Source organism: Pogoniulus pusillus, chromosome 16 (assembly GCF_015220805.1).
Source record: "Pogoniulus pusillus isolate bPogPus1 chromosome 16, bPogPus1.pri, whole genome shotgun sequence".
NCBI lineage: Eukaryota > Metazoa > Chordata > Aves > Piciformes > Lybiidae > Pogoniulus > Pogoniulus pusillus.
This window is the reverse complement of record NC_087279.1, coordinates 5,050,517-5,070,363: the sequence shown is the minus strand read 5'-3', so window position 1 is coordinate 5,070,363 and position 19,847 is coordinate 5,050,517. Positions and strand designations below refer to the sequence as shown.

At 49.5% G+C, this 19,847-nt stretch overlaps 1 long non-coding RNA gene across 1 annotated transcript in view; it reads right to left on the bottom strand.

The window, feature by feature from the left end:
• LOC135182193 (uncharacterized) overlaps window positions 1-19,847 on the bottom strand; it is a 55,658-nt gene that overhangs the window by 5,723 nt on the left and 30,088 nt on the right. The window contains exon 3 of the long non-coding RNA XR_010305086.1: window positions 7,165-7,267. This is a non-coding gene — a long non-coding RNA (uncharacterized LOC135182193). The remainder of the gene's footprint in view (window positions 1-7,164; window positions 7,268-19,847) is intronic.

Here is a 19,847-nt window from a genome sequence, read left to right as displayed (position 1 = left end):
GTCTTTCATGCAGCTCCTCTCTATGGCATGACAGAAAAATTACAGAGGAGACAAGCATTTAGAAAACTCTTCCCTGGAATTCAGATTATTCTTCAATCATGCAGTTAAAAAAAAAAAAGAAGTTCAGCCAAACTGAGACAGAAAATGTAAAGGAAGCCCTGGGAGCATCATCCTCCCAGCATCTTAACTCAGGAGCAGCCATGTAGCCTTTGCCCCTTGCTTAGGGGCTGAGACTGATCAGCATTTAGGACCTTGTGGTGGGGAAGAAAAATTGGAGAGGAGTTTGAGCCCTTCTTGACTCCCATCAGTCCTTCCTGGGCAAGGTGGTCCCCATGCAACAGCCAGCAGCACCTCTTGCCCTTTCCCTCTGCACTGCTCAATCTCTGCTCTGCTTTCTACAGAGACCTTTTACTCCTCTGGGTACAGACAAGAGCAGCATGAACAAGTGCCAGGCACTTCTCTCCAGCTCTAACCAGGTCCTTTCAGGGGCCCTTTTTCTCCCCCATGCCTCTTAAAGCAGCTCACAAGGTTGGCCTTTGATGCTCTGTTCCAGCAATCTCAGGAACTAGGCTCGGTCAGGAGCTCTCCTTTAATGAGATTTTATTAAAAGACTCTATTACAAATAGCCACTTAAGCAAGTGAACCTTTGGAGCCTTTAGTCCATGATGTCAGTGCTGTGGCTGGATGCTTCCCGGGAGTATTAAACCTGATGCTAATATAGGGCTGTTCTATATGACAGCTATAAAACTGCTTAAGCACACCAGGCAGGAGGCCAGAAGGGCTTTTTGTTGCCTATCAGGGCTTGGCTAAAGGTCTCCTGCAACAAGGCAGCAGGAAGCAGGACGCTAGGCAGAGAATTAACCCTCCTGGAAAATCCCCTGAGGCTGGAAAAATCCATTCCTTTGCATCCATTCCCACGTCTCTTTTGCTTGGCAAAATTATCCATCTCCATGCCCAACATGTGGGCCTCCATCTGGAGGTCACAGAATCACATTATCATAGAATCAACCAGGTTGGAAGAGACCTCCAAGGTCATCCAGTCCAACCTAGCACCCAGCCCTGTCCAATCAACCAGACCATGGCACTAAGTGCCTCAGACAGGCTTTGCTTGAACACCTGCGGGGGCAGTGACTCCATCACCTCCCTGGGCAGCCCATTCCAATGCCAATCACTGTCTCTGACAACAACTCCCTCCTAACATCCAGCCTAGACCTCCCCCAGCACAACTTGAGACTGTGTCCCCTTGTTCTGTTGCTGGTTGCCTGGGAGAAGAGACCAACCCTTCAGGTAGTTGTAGACAGCAATGAGGTCTGCCCCTAGCCTCCTCTTCTCCAGGTGCCCACAGCAGTGCTGCATCACCACCCCTAAGTTCCACACTGCTTCTCCTGTCCTCACCCCAGCCGCAGGCTGCAGCAATAGGAATGCTCAACACCTTTCCTAAGCTGGATCAACACACCCAGCAGCACCATTTACACAAGCTTGGCTTTTAGGTCTGCCCTGCCCTGCTGTGAGGAGCAGCTCCACCTGCCCTCTTCACACACACATGTCCCAAGGCTACACTTGTCCACCAGCTGCTGCTCGCCCGCAGCAAAGCCGCTTGTTTGCAAATCACGCCCAAGGTACAGGAGGAATGCAAACAGCGCTTGCCAAGGGTAACCGGGAGCAACACTAACAGTAGGGCTGGTTTGACCCACCTGTCAGAGGAGGACTGATAAGCAGAGGGCGTAATAATTGCACATTAATCACGTCTTAATCTGCAGATTTCCACCAATAGGTGGCACCAGCAATTTTTGGATAGGCCACAACGTGGTACTTCTGTTGCCTCCCAACCAGGCACCCAGCCCATCCGTGTTGTGCAGAAGATGGATGGACCAGCTACTGCAATGGCAACAGCCAGCCCCTCTCTTTGCTCTCCGAGTCAGGGGAAGGTTAGAAATCTGGCACGGCAATTTGTCCTTCAGCAGACAAGCTGATTTTTCAGGAGTGAATCTAACTTGAGCAAGTCTTTCAGGAAAAAACAAATCTGGGAGCTATATGCAAACAGAGCAGAGAAAAATTTGGTTACAATGGAAGCACAGACTCAGCCTTCATGGGAAGCAAACAGCGAGTCCACAGTTTAGTGCAGCAAAAGCAAAGCTTCTCACAACTGAGCCTGGCCACCTTGTGAAAACACTGAAGTTATAACCTGGCACACTTTAAATACATGTGGTATAAACACGTTGCCTTGACTAGCATCCTGCAGAAGAAAAACTCACATCACATATGTGCCCAAGGCACACACATGACCAAGACATACATGTTCCATCTCCACACACACAATAAAGAAGCAGCAACTCCAGCCAGGTCATCTCCACACACACAATAAAGAAGCAGCAACTCCAGCCAGGTCATCTCCACACACACAATAAAGAAGCAGCAACTCCAGCCAGGTCATCTCCACACACACAGTAAAGCAGCAGCAACTCCAGCCAGGTCAGGCCAATCCTGCAGCCAGCACAGCTCTACAGGCAAAACCCCCTGGAGCCAAGTCAAGGCTAAAAAGAGCTTGACAAGCAAAATTCCATCAGCTGTCCAGCACCCAATACAGGTGCATGGCATCTCAGGGCTTCAGCTTACAACTCCACGCAGCTGAATCCAGCCTGTATAAATTATTAAAGAGTCTGTGGAACATTACACAGTTCATGTAGTTAATGATTATAGTTCAGCGTCTAGGTCAGATATAATTAGATGTTACATTAAAATAGCTTCACAGAGCCATTTATTCTGATTTAATTACTTAAAATGATAGTATAATGAGCAGTGCTTTCAAATAAAGAAAAAAAAAAGAACTCTTTTAATGAGCTCATTTTAAGTTAATATAAGGCAAATTAATCATTTAACAAAATGCAGCTAAAAGACAAGTTCATACTTTAAAATCTGTTGTGCCCTTGTCAAAGGAGGTTTGTTTGTAGCCAGGCTGGGACACACACACACAAACCAGTGGCTCTTGAAACAACGCTGCATCCCAAGTGGTGTGCAGCTGGAACCATCTTTAAACCCTGTTTTCTTCCTTCCCCGCTTCTACCTGCTAGGTCGAAGCCCTTTGAAATGCAACCTGAGCAGCAGATTTATGACAGCCTAATGGTGTCTTTATTCCAACGTGAAACAGAGCAGCCGCTGTGCAAAGCGGTTACCCGGAGTAGGTGAGCTCAAGAGGAAGGGTTAATCGTGGGTTGGTTCATTAATCATTCATTTGCTGGCTCAGAAAATGAGCTTTCACTTGTTTGTTTGCTCAAGAAGTGATAAGCCTATTCCCTCGCTAGCTCATCTGTTTTCTTCCCTTTGCATTGTTTTAGAGATTTTAATCCTTTCCAATTTTTGTAATCAGTCATTTTGGTCTTTTAGCAGGAGCATTTCCAAGCAGGCAGCAATTACTGGAGTGAAAGCAAGCAACTCTCTGCAGGGAAAGCAGCAGGCTCTGGTTCATAACCCTGCCAGGAACTGCATCCCTCCTCTCAACCCTTCACATGGCATCCAGACTGAGGGGTCCTCCTCCTCAGAGCCAAAGCCCCCCCTCTCCTTCTGCTGCAAGCAGGGCTCCCTGCACCCACACAGGCATTGGAATAAACATCGATAGCAGGTTAAAAAGTACATCAAGACATGCTGAGTGGTTTGCAGGTCACCTCCCAGACACCACTACTCACCCTCTGCCATCCACCCCTGACACCACCACCTCACTAAACTAGAGCTGAAAAGCCTGGGGATCTTTGTGGGGAAGATAAAGAGGGGTCCTACTCTCCTACTCCCACCCCTGATGTCTTTTTCTCTGCATAAAGGACAGACTAACAACAGCACAACCCTCTCTCAATACAGTGTTTGCAAATATTTCCACAGCACTGCCTGCAAAAACACGTGGTGTTCCAGCTCAGGCATCGCTTGGGTACCTTGGTGAGGGAGCAGAGGCTGGCTGTCAAGCAGCAATTGCTCTGCTCTCACTAGGAACATAAATAATTTGGGGCTACACATTTCTTTTCTTTCCTGAGGTAGCGCCTCTGTTCCCAATTAGGTGAAGCCAATGGCTTTCAGCTGCTCTGCTTCCTCGGCAGCAGGCACGGGAGCAGGAGTTTGGTGCTATGACAACACCGTGGGTATCATCCATCTCACAGGTGGTACAGGCAGCCTTTGGGTGCACCCACCCGTGACTTCCCATCCCCTCCCTCCCAATTAACAGGGCTTCAGGGGACTGGGATATCGCTCTCCCTTTCTCCCTTGTCTTTTATTCTTATTCTTAGGTTTGGTTTTTTGGGGGTTTTGTTGTTGTTTTTCCCCAGCCCTACCCACTCAGCTTCACAAAAGCAAAAAAAACCCACCCTGGCCACTTGCCCACATATGTGCAGCAGCAGCAGCAGCAGCAGCAGCAGCGGACCAAAAGCAGGATGCGTGCAGCCGAAGGCTGGCTCAAACACCACTCACCACTTCTTCCCCTCTTCTAATCCCAAAACCTGGATTTGGAAGGAAAAGCCAACCTCTCTGAGCTGCAAGGCCCCAGCACGAGGCTGGTGTCACGCAGTCATTAATAAGGCTTTCCAGACAAATCTGACCGGAGAGATAATTGGCTTAAACAATTAGAAAGGGGAGAGGGAAAGAAAGAAAACCAAAACCCTCTCTCTATATACACATCTATATTAAAAAAAAAAAAAAAGACATTTTCTGTGATGAAATATTTTTCTCCTCCTATTCAGTGTAATTATTTTCTAAATGTAGATCATTTTATACCATGCAGGCAGCAGTGTTCCAGAGCTAATCAGGCCATATGCTTTCACATATCAAAAAGAAAACTAATTAAAAAGAAATGAAAAGTGGTGGTAGTGGAGGGGAGGTGGGGAGAGGGGAGTAATTTGAAGAGAAGTTTGTGAGGGGGACTGGTAGGTTTGGGTTGGAGAGGAGTGGTGAAGGAATCCTTCAGGAATGTATACACTCGCTCGGCTGGGCTCTGCGTTTTGTTTTCAGAATTGTTTCTGGCAGAACCCTAAAGAAAAATATGAACCAGATGTATGAGGAAATAGTTTCTTCATCAGAAAGAGAAGAATAGCTCTCTGTCTGCCAAGGGACTTTTAGCCTTTAGGTTTTACCAAGGTGATGGTAAAAAAATATCCTTTTTGGTGATGGCTTCTCCTTCAGCGGTACCAGGAGCAGCCAGGCTGTGGGGAAAGCATCTCTTGGCACTGGGGGTCCTGAGGACAGCCTCTGCTCGTGGAGGAGGTCTGTGGCATCCAGGTGCCTCTAGGTTCAGTGGAAGGTATCTGCCATGCTGACACAGTCTGTCTGCTGGTGCAGACCCCACGGTGCTGGTGCTGGGTGGGCAGCCAAGGCACAGGCAGGGTACCTGGCAGGCAACTGCAATAGCTGCAGCAGAGTTTTTTGAACCACTCCCAAGGGTTTTTGCATGCCAGGGGCTTGATCCTGAGCCATGGCCTCACAGTGCTGGGTGCTGTGCAGAGCCCAGCTTTCCTAAGGGGTTTAGGGACCAAGCAGCTGGGAAGACTCCACAGGGTGAGCAGGTGGCCCCCAGCTCAGCGTGCTGCCCATGCACTGCAATGATGGGTTTGCTGGGGAGAGGGCAGGTGGCTGGGCAGGGGGCAGCAATGACCTCTCCTCTGTCTTGGGCAACTGGGAGGGAATGGAGAATAAATGGATAAAGAAAAACTTCTTTACTAGGAGGGTGACAGGGCAGGCTGCCCAGAAACTGTGGAATGTCCTTCTCTGGAGAGACTCCAAACCTGCCTGGATGTGATCCTGGGCAGCCTGCTCTGGGTGACTCTGCTTTAACAGGCTGGGGTAGGCTAGATGATCCCCAGCGTCCACTCCTCTGCAAGGGGGATGAGTGTTTAAGTGATTTCTCTTTCATTGTCCCATCTCTTGCATTTGCCACACGAAGCAAATCCCCTCCAACAAGAGGGCACTGCTGCTTTTTCCTCTGCTCCAGGGCTCTGCCTGTATTGCCATCAGGAGAGGAGACAGCTGCTCCTCCAGCCCTGGCACAGCCCGGCAGAGTGAATAGCCCTGCACTGCTAGAGCTCTCCATGCCCACCACCCCTGGGCATCCACACCACACAGGATGAGAACATGAACAGCATCCCTGCTGACAGAAGTAATCCTCTACTTATGACAGAAGGTCTCAGAGATAGGTCAGAAGCCTCATCATAACTTCTTAATGGAGGAATAAAAAGGGGAGGAACTGAAGACCAAGTGGTGCAGAGAAACTAGAATCCTGATTTCTGATGAAACTAGCCCCAGGCAGGAGAGCAGGTGCTTCAGCTCTGAAATTCCTCCATGTCTCATTCCTGGAGCACACACAGAGGGCATCAAGGCTGGTGAAGGGTCAGAAGAGCAAGTCCTGTGAGGACTAATTGTCGAGACTGGGCTTGTTTAGCCTAGAGAAAAGGAGACTGAGGGGAGAGCTTCTTGCTCTCCACTCCCTCAAAGGAGGCTGGAGTGAGATTGGGGTTAGTCTTTTCTCCCAAGGAACAAGTGACAGGACAAGAGGAAATGGCCTCACGTTGCACTAGGGGGGGTTTAGGTTGGGTATCAGGAAACATTTCTTTAAGGAAATGGTCGTCAAGTCCTGGCACAGGCTGCCTAGGAAGGGTGTGGAGTCCCCATCCCTGGAGAGATTTAAAAGATGTGGAGATGTGGTGCTGAGGGACCTGCTTTAGTGGTGACCTGGCAGTGCTGGGTTGTACTTGATCTGAGAAATCTCTTCCAACCAAAACAATTCTAGGGCTCTGTTCTGCGATTCTATGGTTTTTGTACCCTTGCTTGGTCCCCTGTTACACTCCTATACTGTGTACTCTGTGTCCCTGGGGCACTGCAGGGTCCCACTGGGAGAAAAGGACCCCATCACATCAACTGACCTGCCTCTGGACACCCCATAGGCTCATACTGTCAGCCCTGGATGCTGTAGGGGTGCAGCCATGTCTCCAGCCTGACTGTGTTCCCACAGGCATCCCCAACACCTCTGGCAAGGTTGGCAGCTTGGGAGGGGAGTTCAAGTGGAAGTTAATTAGAACTGGAAGAAAGCAAGAGAGAGTGACTAGGGAACTTTAATCTCATTAAATACACCTCCAGGCTTACACAGCCCTACCTGCTTCCTAGTGCTTTTGCCAAGAGGAGTCTCTTTCTCACCTTTAGCCTCTCTCCAGCCTCCTTGCACTGGGAACGGGCTTCACATGGGCATGTCCTTCTCTGCTTCAGGCAGGTCAGAAATATCTCTGATCCCTCCTATGGGCTGAAAAGAGAAATCAAAAAAAGATGCCATGAGCACTGATCTGTTGAAACCAGCTTATTTTGGTGGAACTATGTGATGGTTTGGGTTCAAACTAGCACAGACTACATCATCTCCAATGAACAGGCTTTCGGGTCAGCATCTCCAGCAGCAGCGCCTGGTGGGTCTTCCACAGGTGTTTCTTGTCTAGAGTGGATGAATTTCTGTCTCTCAACAGGTTTTAATTCAGGAAAAAACCCACAAATGTTTCCCAGGATTTCACAGTGGAAGGTAAGAAAACCCAAGGCCTCTCCACAGTAGTATTACAGGACCTCTGTCTTCTGGCCAGCTCTGCTTAAAAACAAACAAACGCCGCAAGCTGGCTCAGTTAAATCGGCTTAGTCCTCGCAGGCTCTAGCTCATACAAAAAGCAAGAAGTTCAGCTTTCTGCACTAAAGATAGTTCCCTCTGTTTGAAAGCCAGCAGTGCCAGCTTCCTGCATCCATCACAACTCCCTATAAACTTCAGAAGCTCAGCTGTGTGTCCCAAAGCATCCAAAGCAGCAGGGATTTCACCGGGGACACCCAGAAGTTCAACAGCGCACGATTCACGGTGATTGGCAAATTATCAGGTCACTGCTCCAACTTCCACAAACATCAGCAGCCAACAGCAATAAAAATACAGGTTTTTGGTCTCAGGAGCCTTCAAACTATTTTCCAGAGTTTGACTTCATGACAAGATGCTCACTATGACGCTACAGAAGCGCTGAGCTGCTTAATTAGAGTAACACAGATGCAGTTAAGTTTGTAAGTCAATCAGAACAACAAATATAGAACCACCAGATCTGATTTTTTTTTTCCTTTGCAGGAATTACTCCAAATTTTTGCTTGCTTCACAGTTTTAATGTAATTTTCCTGTTTTGCCAGTCAGTAACCCTGAGGAATCACTTTTGTTTTCAGGCAAAGTGGCCTGGCTGTAGACAGACACTCTTCAACTTAACTGGGATTTGTCTTATTCAAGGTTCTCAGCAGCAGGATAAAACTGGAAGAGAAGAAGGTTATTAGGAGTAGTCAGCATGGCTTTACCAAGGGACAGTCATGCTTGACTAAGCTGATAGCATTCTCTGCTGCCGTAACTGAATGAGTAGATTCAGGGAGACCAGTGGATATAGTCTACCTTGACCTTAGCAAGGCCTTTGACACTGTCTCCCATGACATCCTAGTGAGCAAGCTTAGGAAGTGTGGGATGGAAGAGCAGACAGTGAGGTGGATTAGGAACTGGTTACAAGATAGAGTTAAAGAGAGATGATCAATGGTGCCAGGTCCAGCTGGAGAGCTGTAACCAGTGGAGTCCCCCAGGAATCACTGCTGGATCCAGTCCTGTTCAACATCTTCATCAGTGACATTGATGAGGGGACAGACAGAAAGGCAGACAGTCTGCTCAGCAAGTTCGCTGATGACAGCAAGCTGGGAACCTTGGCTGATACAGCTGAAGGCTGTGTGGCCATCCAGCAAGACCTGGACAGACTGAGAGCTGGGCACAGAGGAGCAAAATGAGGTTCAAGAAGGACAAATGCAGAGTCCTGCACCTGGGGAGGAATAATAAACTGCACCAGTACAGGCTGGGAGGTGATCTGCTGGAGAGCAGCCCTGTGGAGAGGGACCTGGGAGTGCTGGTGGATAACATCCATGGGACAGCAATGTGCCCTTGTGGCCAAGAGGGCAAATGGGATCCTGGGGTGTACTAGGAAGAGTCTGTCCAGTAGATTGAGGGAGGTTCTCCTTCCCCTCTACTCTGCCCTGCTGAGACCTCATTTTGAATACTGTGTTCAGTTTTGGGCTCCCCAGTTTAAGAGGGACAGGACAGGGATCTGCTGGAGAAGGTCCAGTGGAGGGCTAGAAGGATGATTAAGGGACTGGAGGGCATGGCTTATGAGGAGAGGCTGAGTGACCTGGGGCTTTTCAGTCTGGAGAAGACTGAGAGGGGATTTAATCAATGTTTATAAACACCTCAGGGCTGGGGGTCAGGAGTGGGTGGACAGGCTCTGCTCACCTGCTCCCTGGAATAGGACAAGAAGTGATGGGTATAAGTCGCAGTGCAAGAGATTCCACCTCAACACAAGGGAGAACTTCTTTACTGTAAGGGTCCCAGAGCACTGGAACAGGCTCTCCAGAGAAGTTGTGGAGTCTCCTTCTCTGGAGACCTTCAAGGCCTATCTGGATGTGTTCCTCTGTGATCTGTGCTAGATTGTGTGGTGCTGCTCTGGCAGGGGAGTTGAACTTGATCTCCTTGGATCCCTTCCAACCCCTAATATCCTGTGATCCTGTGAACTCCAGCAGACACGTTTCTTTCAGCTCCCCATCTGACAGGGGAGCCAGCATACATACAGGGTGGATATCTCCAACCTCAACATTTTTCTGAGAATGTTATCAAGGGGAAAAAAAAACTCCAGGGGTTTTGTTAATAGAGAGGAACTTCAAACATCCTTTATTCCTGGATTTAAGCAGCCTGTAATCCTATAGGGTTGATTTCTCTCCGCTGGCAAGAACAGATAAGAGTTGTTTCCTGAAACACTCACAACTGCTACTGATGCTTTTTTCCTCACATCCTTGCTCAAAACCTTCAAGTTCCTCAAAATAACCAGGTCCTCCCACTTCTTTCTCCCTGTGCTTTTCAGAACTCATTGCCCACACTGGAGGTGATGGGGCACAAACCTGCCACACGGTCCCTGGTCCTGGCTGCCCTGAGTGTCTGTACCCACCCAGCCAGTGGCAAGTGACATTTTGCCCCAAAAGGCACAGCTCTGTGCAGCCCAGCTGCTAGAGCAGCCTTCAGATGCAAAGCATCCTCCTTTCCCCATCCGGTGGTTTGTACCTATCTCTAGCTTGTGAACTGCTGCCCTGCTCCTGCCCTGCTGCCTGCTCTGCCTTGCGCTCCTGGGGCTGAGCAGTACTGCCAAGGGAAGAAGGGACTGTGATTAGGTACTGCAGTTCCCTGCTCCTGTGGGCTGGCAGAAGATTACCACTCAGCCAGAGAGGAAAATAACATCTTATTTACTGTCTCTCCTGAGACATGTCTGAGGTCTGAGCAAGTGCTGGCTCACAGGCTGTGGAGAGGTGCCGAAATGCAAAACCCAGCCACAAGCATTGTCACTCACTCCTCATCTCACTTTTGCCAGAGCCCTGCAGCAATACCCACACCAGTACCTGTACCAGCATCAGCTCTCCCTCCTGGCTGTCCCCAGCAGGATGGGGACCTCCTGCCTCCAACCTCTACAAGCAAACAAAGGTGTTTTGCTGGAAGCAGCGGGCGGCTGTCCCCCCACAGACATGGGGCTGGCACTGCAGGCGCAGCTGAGGAGCTGGGGGGGGGCTGGCTGGGGCCAGCAGGGACGTGGCAGGATGCCTCCGCACGCTTCTGTCCCGCGGCGCTGCCAAAAGAGCCAGGAGCTTTAAAAAAGGACCCTGCCTCCCCATTTCACTTTCCTGCTGAAAACATCTGGTCTGCTTGGCACCTATGCTGCAGCAAATATAGCAGAGCATCTTGCTCACGGGCACGGTGCCACCGCGACAGATGGGTACGAGCGGCGGCAGCCAAGAGACCTTGTATCAGCATCAAGTGTGTTTGCCGAGGGCAGGATTCGCAGCCAGAAATGTCAAAATGGCTGAGTCCCCGTGCCTAGAGATACAGGGGAGGTGAGACTGTGCTGAACCAGCTCTGGGCAGGATTAGCTCTGCCATGGAGGGGGAAGGTACTTTCTGTGGCTACAGAGAAGAAATTTCTAGTCGTGTGGAGCCGGATCAGCTTCTGGCTGGGGAGTGTTCCTGCTGCCTTGCCCCATTTCCAGGTGAAGAAGCCCACAGATTGTCCTGGAATCGATGGGATAGCAGCCTTGTAAGAAAGCCGTGATCCCACGGCCAAATTTCTCTGCGAAGTGAGTTAAGAGACCTGCTCTCAATTAACCTCAGGTCAGCAAAACAGGCACGGGGAGGTGCCAGCAGGTCTCCGCTGAGCGCACCCTGCCAGCCCCGGGCAGAACGATGCCTGGCTTCAGTGGGACGGCTGCTGCCTTCATTATCCATCAGGGAAAGAGCAAAGGCCTAATTGCACTAATTAGCATTGCCCTCATTTCGCAGCGATTCCCGGGGCTGGGCGCTAAGCCTCGTGTCGGGTCAGGAAGCGAGGAAGGAGTAGGGAGGAGCGGATGAGCAGCAGGAGAGGTGTGGGATGGCATCCTTAGGCCGGCCCATGGGTCACCCTAGGTGACACATGTCCTCGGGGCAGCTGCTTGGTCCTGGCCAACACCGCGACGGGCTGAGCATCCTGCATGCCTGCAGCCGCTGGCACACAGAGTTCCTACTCTGCCGTGGGGACTCTTCAAGGGGCACCTGGCCAGCCACCATAACCCATCTTCCATCAGCATCAGGGGAGACAAGGGAGCAGCGCAGGGTGAAGCAAAGAGAGCTGCCCTTGCCGCGCACCCCGCCGGGCGCAGCCTGCCCTCCTCCGCCGCCCGACCCCCTCGTCCCCGCCGGCTGTAACGAGCCCTCCCTGACAAGCGATTGACTCAGCCGTTCTGCTCCTGGGTGAGCGGAGAAGCGAACGCACTCCATACTAAAGTCTCACCTTTCTAACCCCAAAGGCGCTTCCCGTGGGAAAACCTGGCTGGCTGCTTGGAGCAGGATGGAGCAGCATGGGATGAACTATTCAGAGGTTGGGGAGAAACAAGGAGCAGGGCAGGGATGGTTTTTCCTCCTCGCGTTGTTACAGCCTGTCTCTCTCTTTCTTCTGCTGGTGCTTTAAGAACGCCAGCAATACAACTGACACCCTGAACGGGGAAGGAAGGAGAATTGGCAGGAAGCAGCATGTCTGCACTTGTTTTAGATTTTGATACTTATTAAAATACTCTGGAAGTCTCCTGCATTCCAGCAGCCTTTGGAGCAGCGCTGAAATAAGTTACACACTGAGAAATGCTCCATTCCCAGCAGCTCTGGGCAAATGCATCTTCTGAAGGCAGCAGCAAGGTTACCTGTGAACTTTCCACGTTCTCCAGTCTGAGCCCTTCTTACAGAGGCAAGAGTCAGCCTCAAGCTGGCTTTGAGACTAACCGTGAAGGTGCTAGGACTGGGGTGTTGCTCCACATACACAGAGATCCTTTCCTTTTTCTCCTCTTCCACTTGCTAGGCAAGCTGCATCATTCCTGGTGTGAACAGCTCTTCTAGACAAACCCAGCGTCTGCCCTGAGGCAGGAGAGCAAGAGGAGGGACCAGAAAGGAGGGCACTTGGAACAGAAGAGATCTGCTGTGCTGCATCAAGACCCCACTGGTGTCAGTCAAAAGCCTTTCCATATCAGGTCAAATCCAAAACGCCACTGAATCTGATGGCAATCTCTCTTTGGGGTTTCATGGGATCTTTAGGTCCCAGCCAAGCTGTTTCACTAAATTAAGCAGGCTTGGTACTGGTATCTCTTTCTGCTATCAGCCCTCCTAAAAACACTTCAGCTTCTACTGCCTCATCATCCTCTGCCTTTACAACTAGGGGTTGGCAGAATATGGAGGGGGATACTATTTTAATGCAGGATATTAATCTTCCAGGTTCTGAGCTTGCACTGAGAAAGATGATTTGTTGTGTCTTGCAGCTGCCTCTGATCCCTTGAAACAGCTATGCCTGTGAGGGAGGCAGCCCTGTTTTAAGTGCTGGGTACCCAGAACTGCAGAGACCACCCTGCTACCAGACTCCATTGCTAGCCATGGGCAAGCAGCCAGCTAACAGACATTTGATTCAGGACCCGCAAAGCATCCACTGCCTCCAGTAGCTCTGACAATCTCCAACAAATAGCTGATCTAGGAAAGATCATAAAGAAAGTAGTTGAATACTAAAAGAGCACCAAAAAGAGAAGAGCTGGAAACTGCTGGCAGTGTCCTGACCCCCTCAGCTGGTGCCAAAACCACAGCAAACCCTAGGAAGGGAGGCAAATGCTGGCCAGACAGCACAGGTTTGGGAAAAAAAGTGCCACTAGCTTCCAAACTGGCTCCTGAGCAGGACACCAAGGAGACACAGGAGAGGTCTTTGATAGATCAGGAGCAAACATGCTGCCTGGCACCATCATTAGCTGCTGTCAGTCTCCAATGCTTTAGGGAAAAGCAGAACAAAATTCTTCTAAACTGAGAGCTAAGGGAGAGAAAAATCCATCTACCCTCTCTTCAGGTAAGCAGCAAAAGATGACAACTCCAGAGCTTAAATGCAGTACAAGCCAGCAGCCCTCCACTACCTTTCAAGTCCCTCCAGCTGTGCTTCAGAGCACTCACTGCTCGAGGACTTCTTGTGCCACTGCTGAGGCTGGTGGCAAGCATCAAGAGTCCTCAGCTTTCCCCACACAGCAAGGGATCCAGGGAAGAACAGCCACATCCAGCTCCACTGCCAATGGCATGGCCTAGGGTGGGCTTTGCTCACTGGTCACAGCAACTCATGTTCCTTGGAGGGAATTCCTCATTTCATCTGCTGTCCTCCCAAACCTCTCTGCGTGCTTACACACCAGTGTTGCCTTTGTGCTGAGCCCTTTTCCAGGTAAGAGAGGTGTTTGGGCATGGTTTTAAGGCTCAGCTAAAATCATCTCCAGACACACATGCTGGCTAAGAGGCAACAGGGCTAAAATCTGTATGTGCTCATGCCCCTCTGTGCATGGTATGCTCACTGTGTACACCAAAAGAAATCCAGGGAAGGGGTACAGCTTCCTTAATGCTCTCCAAAATATGCATGGACTTCTGTCAGCATTCCTCTGTGGAAGCTGAACTGGAGAGGGGTAGGAAAAGGAAGTCTACTTCTGTTTAAATAGATGAGATCTGGACTGGGTTTTTTAGATGAATCATAGAATTACAGAACTGGTTTGGTTGGAAGAGATCTTTCAGATTACCAAGTCCAGTTATTAACCCAGCACTACCAGATCACCACTGAACCATGTCCCTCCAGATAACATCACCATGGCTTTTAAATCCCTTCAGGGTTGGAGATTCACCCACTTCTCTGGGCAGCCCTGTACCAGGATCTAGCAACCCTTTTGGTGAAGATATTTTCCCTAATGTGCAGCTTAAACCTCCCTTATCATAGAATCATAGAATGGCCTGGGTTGGAAAGGACCTCTAAAGGTCATCTAGTCCAATCCCCCCTGCAGTCAGCAAAGACATTCTCAACCAGATCAGGTTGCCCAGAGCCCTGTCAAGCTTCACCTTGAATCTACAGGGATGAGGCCCCAGCCACCTCCCTGGGCAACCTGTTCCAGTGTTCCACCATCTCCATGGTAAAAAACAACTTCCAATATAAATCTGCTCCTCACAGTATCACCAAGGTTGGAAGAGACCTCATAGATCATCAAGTCCAACCCTTTACCACAGAGCACAAGGCTAGACCATGGCTAGACTCTAGTTTGAAGCTATTGCCTCTTGTCCTGTCACCACAGGCCTTTGCAAACAGTCTCTCTCCATCCTTTGTGTAAGCCCCCTTCAGGTACTGGAAGGCTGCTATTAGGTTTCCCTGAAGCCTCCTCTTCTCCACGATGAACAGCCCCATCTCCCTCAGCCTGTCTTTGTAGCAGAAGTGCTCCAACCCTGTTCCCTCTTGCTCTATCACTTTTTACTTGGGAGAAGAGACTGACCCCCACCCCTTCATGAAAATGGGCATTTAAAGAATAAAAAGGTTCATTAAGTCCCAAATGTTTCCTTCTCCCTCCCCTTCTGCATAAGAACTGGGTTTGGCTAAAAGCCATCAGCTGCTGTGGGGATGGGGACAGCTCTGATGGTTCTCACAGTGATGCTCCAGGAGTCCATCTCCTTGCCAGAGTGCAAGCTGCTCCTTTCACCCACCATGACCATTTGAGCCTCAGACCTCCAAATTATGGTGATGTTTTTGCCTCCAGCAGCTTGGAAGCTGCTCGGAGTTGCAGTCAGTGACACAAATTGCTGCCAGCTGAAGTGGGCAGAGCCAAGGCTGGCAGCAGCACCAGAGGAGCTGGCTTTGGCCGTTGCCTGCAGCAGTGCAAGGGACAAGCAAGGCTGGCAGGGACACAGAAACATTGCTTTTCAGATGTGCTGAATGGAACTGGTGGGTGGCCGAGGAAACCTGCTTGAGATCAAAGCAATGCAATGATGCAAAGTCCACTGTGAAAATAGCCTCCCCCTGCTACACCTCTCTCCAGCCCTCAAATGAAATGTTTAAAGTTATGTAAGAAGAAATTCACAGTGGATCAGTGGGAAGGAGTGAAGGTGCAAGTGAGAAATAGGGAACAAAAGAGCAGGAAGCTGCTTAGGCAGCTGAGAAGGAGAAAGTAGGTGGAAGGGAGAATGTCTGTGGGTACACTGACTGAGGAAGGAATATTGTGCAGAGTAATGGGGAGAAGTTGTCCCTACCTGAGTACTACAGTTACTCAAGACCCTCTGCTTTGCCACAGGCACATTTCAAGAAAAAAACCCAACATATCTGCTTTCTGGAATGCAAATCCAGTGCTGATTTCAGAAGTGCCTGGCAGCTTTGGAGACACAAGAGCAAATGAAAGAGCCTGGCTGGAAGCACCAGGGGAGATGCAACTTTTGCCTTTCATATCAGGGTAAAAAATGCAAGTCTGTGGGTCCAGATAACTGCATCCCCTCCATACACACAGCTGGTTTATGTACAGCCTGCAGCACCAGCTGGCTGCCAAAACACACTGTGAATATCATGAAGTGCCCCACAAAACACAGAAAGCTTGCAGCCAGTATCTATGTCCTATGGGGAAGAGACAGACATCCTTTATCCCCCTTCATTACCTTCACACTGCTCTGTCTTATTCAGCAACTCTCCAGCCTCCAAACTTTGGAGATTAACCTCTTATATTTACTTTTTTTCTCTCTCTCTCTCTTTTTTCCCCCACTTGTGAATATTACATCTTCTGAGATAAAAAGAGCTTGAGAAGAAAGAGAACCCTTTACCTGGGAGGAATGAACAAAAGGGAAAAGAAGGCACAAAAAAACCAAACTCCTGAGTTTCTCCACATATTTCCCTTACATCCCCTATTTTCCCTGAGATGCAATCAAAGTGGTAAACCAAAAATCCCTGGTCCAGGATATGCTTCAACAAAGCATTAAAAAAAAAAAGTCTGCAGTGCTCATGAACCCAGCAAATTAGGAGCATCCAGCAGGGACTCAGAATTTCTTGTTGATTACCAAAATAGACCCAGGCATGTTTCTGTTACAAAATTGAAGAGACAGAGACCTGGAAGTGGCTATAATCCCTCTAGCTCAGCAGAGAAGGAATCTAACTCTGCTTCCTTCTGGTGCTAATAATTAGAAGGACTTCTGAGGCCTGAGGGAGAGATTAGGTTGTTTACAGTTTTGCCTTTATCAAATAAATTAAGGTCTATCTGAAGTCAGCAGAGATTTCCCAGGAGGGTCTTGTCTCCTGCTGTGTGGGTTCTCTGTGCTGCCTGCCACAGCAAGAGTGCCCCTTAGACTGATACAGAAAATGGGTTTAAAAGGATAAAAAATGAAAAACTCACTGAATTAGCCCAAGAAAAAAAACAAAGATCAATATCTATATAGCAGCACCCAAATAAAAGCCATGTCCTGCTAAAGAAGAGACTGGAGCATCACTCTTGTACCAGCAATGGGACCTCGCCATGGATGGAATAATATCAGCGCCTCTGCTCTGCTAATGGCCTGTCTGAGCTGGAAGGAGGGAGAGGTGGAAACTGCATTACCTATTTTAATTCTCCCCTCCTGGTTCTGGAGATTTGTACTGGTTTGTCCTAAATGACACAATAGGAGACTTTGATAAGACAGGCTCTTAGGGAGCTTTTCCCTGAAGATGACAGATAATGCCATCTGAAGGGCTGCCCAAAGAGGGCTCTTCTGGAAAAGCTCTTTCTCCAGCTTGCCTCTCCTCCAATTTCAGTGCTTTACATCTGAAATTTTGAAGTCATTTCTCTTTTTGCTGAAACTTTAATGAAAGGAGCAAATGATTTATAATGGCCATCGTTACTCTGGGAAGAGTCAAGCAAAGCTCTTAGGACCTTTGCCCTGGACCTCTTGTCACTGGTTTGTACTGCAACGTTTTTTACTCCAGCAGCCCATTTATCATAGAATGGTTTAGGTTGGAAGGGACCTCAAAGGTTGTCCAGTTCCAACCCCATGCCACAGGCAGGGACACCTCCCCCTAGAACAGGTTTATCCAATTTGTCCCACACAAAGTAACACAAAACCTTATTGCAGCAATACTCTTCCCTCCCCACAGCATGGAGATTAGAGAGTCACCCTTGGCGAGCAGAGAGGCACACAGGAGGATCTTACACACCACCAGATGGTCTATGAACATCACCCTTATGACCAAGCCAAGGGTAGCCCTTGAGAGGAGGCACTCATCAGCCCAAATCCCAGTGGATCTTGCCTTGATGAGGTTGTCACAAAGTCTTGCTGCAGCTCTGCCTCATCTCTGAGACAGAACACTTCCCTGCTGGGTATCAGGCACAGTCCCACTGCATCCTACAGCCCAGGCACTTCACACAGGTGCTAGCAGAGTGAGTGCTTTTGCAACTCTGGACCCTACACTGTCCTTTAATCTACTCCTGTCCCCAGATGGCTTCGTTTAGGAGCAGCTGGGAGTAGGAAAACACCCCTTGCTAGTGCATGGGAAAGTGACACATGCTCCTGGGTTCACCCAGCTGAGCCCCTGGATGTGCAAGGTGAGAGTACAAACGTGTCAGCTGCTGTGCAAAGCTGGACTGCTTTTCTAAAGTAGCTCTGAGCACTGCCTGGGACCTGGCAGGACTTGACCATCCATCTTCTCTCTTGGTCATCACATGCAGCCACACGAGACCTTCAGCAAACAGTGAGGCTGGTGCTGCTTGGAAGAGTCTCTGGATAGAGACAGGAAAAACGAATCTCGGGATGAAAAAATGGAGCAAAGGAACCTGAAACTGTAATACTTTTAACTTCTGATTTTCCAGACAATCTGGTGATTTTATTAGCTGAGAAGTAACAGCAGGGTGAATGTTATTTAGGTAGACTTAAATACATAGGTGAAAAATTATTCCAGTGACTTAGGAGAGAGGTGGGAGAAAGGAGAGGCACAGGGGTGGGAAAAGACTTACTGCTCTGCAATAAAGCTTTGAAAGAAAAGAGAAAAGGGGTGGGGAGAGAAGGAAAGAAAAGAGCAGCAGGAGGCCAAAAAACAAAGCAGATTCTGCCCAAATTGCCAGCCAGAGGCCCACAAGTCAGTGGGGGGCTCATGATGTGGGAAAAAAGGCTCCAGCAGCCCTGGGGATGTTGTGGGAGCTGAGTAAAGCCGTTTGCAAAGTGGGAATGTCCTGCCCTACCGCTGCGGTCCTTCATTTCCTCAGCTCTGCAAATCACTCTCTAGACAGTATTATGCATGGGCAGCCTTTGCCTGGTGGGTTTGGCTGCTGCAGTGTCCCCCACAGCTGGCATCATACACCACCTGCATCTCTTTTTGCTTTCTCAGTTGCCCTCCATGGTTTTCCCTTCAGACCAGGTGATACCAAACAAATCCTCTGTGCAGATACAGCATCTCATGCAAACACTGCATCCACAACACTTTGCCCAAGCCAGTGAGCCAATGCCTCTTGAGAGCTCCCACAAGCAGCTCCTTGCTCAGTGCAAAGCAGCAGATTGCTTCAAAGCTCCCTCCACAACCTGCCACATCCTCCATGCTTGCAGACAGCACACAGATACTGCTCTAACAGATCTATGGCTTTTAGAGACACGTTTGAAAAGTCACTTGTCACTCGTGGAGCAGGGCCACCAGAAGCCACACTGCCCACAGAAGATTGCTCCTGGCCAGGACCAGCCCCTGCAAGGCGATGTCACAAGGAGAGATTTTGATGTCATGTCCATTCTTCCCTTTCAAGGAAGGATTTATAGCAGAGATTGCTTCCACGAGATTGATGGACAAAAGGGCTGGATCAGCTACTGCATATTCAGGGAGTGAAAGCCTGGATCCATCAAGGTCAGTGGCAAAACCCCTGCCGACTTTAATGGGGACAGGAATTCAGCCTTGCTCTGTGCTTTGCTGGAAAAACCTTGTGTCAGTCAGGCAGATGTGAACTTCAGCTCCTCCTTCCAAACACCTCCCACAGCGACCCACTAAACGAGGTGCTTTAGATAATCTGGGCTTGGAGTCCACACACACACACACACACACAAACACCCGTGCCAGAGGACTTTAACTCTTGCAGAGCTGCAGGGAAATGCAGTACGTGGAAAGCAAGGAGCATCAATTACCCCAGCCTTGGGGCAGCAGTGGGTTGCCATCCTGCCAAAGAGCTCTCTGCAGTTTGTGTGTCAACTTACTCTGGTGATTAATAAACACCCAGTACTTAACAGGACGTAACAACCTCTGCATCCAGGGGAGAGCACATCTCCTGGGAGACAGCAGCAGTGTGCTCAGTTATATGGCTGGTGCCTGAGCGGGCACTTGGGACTCATGGGCAGCAGGTGGAAGGAGCGGATTCTGTCCTGCTATGCTGAGAACCCACCTGCAATCCTGGGTCCTGCTCTGGAACCCCCAGCACAAGAAGGATGTGGACCTGCTGGAGTGGGGCCAGAAGAGCTGATAAAAG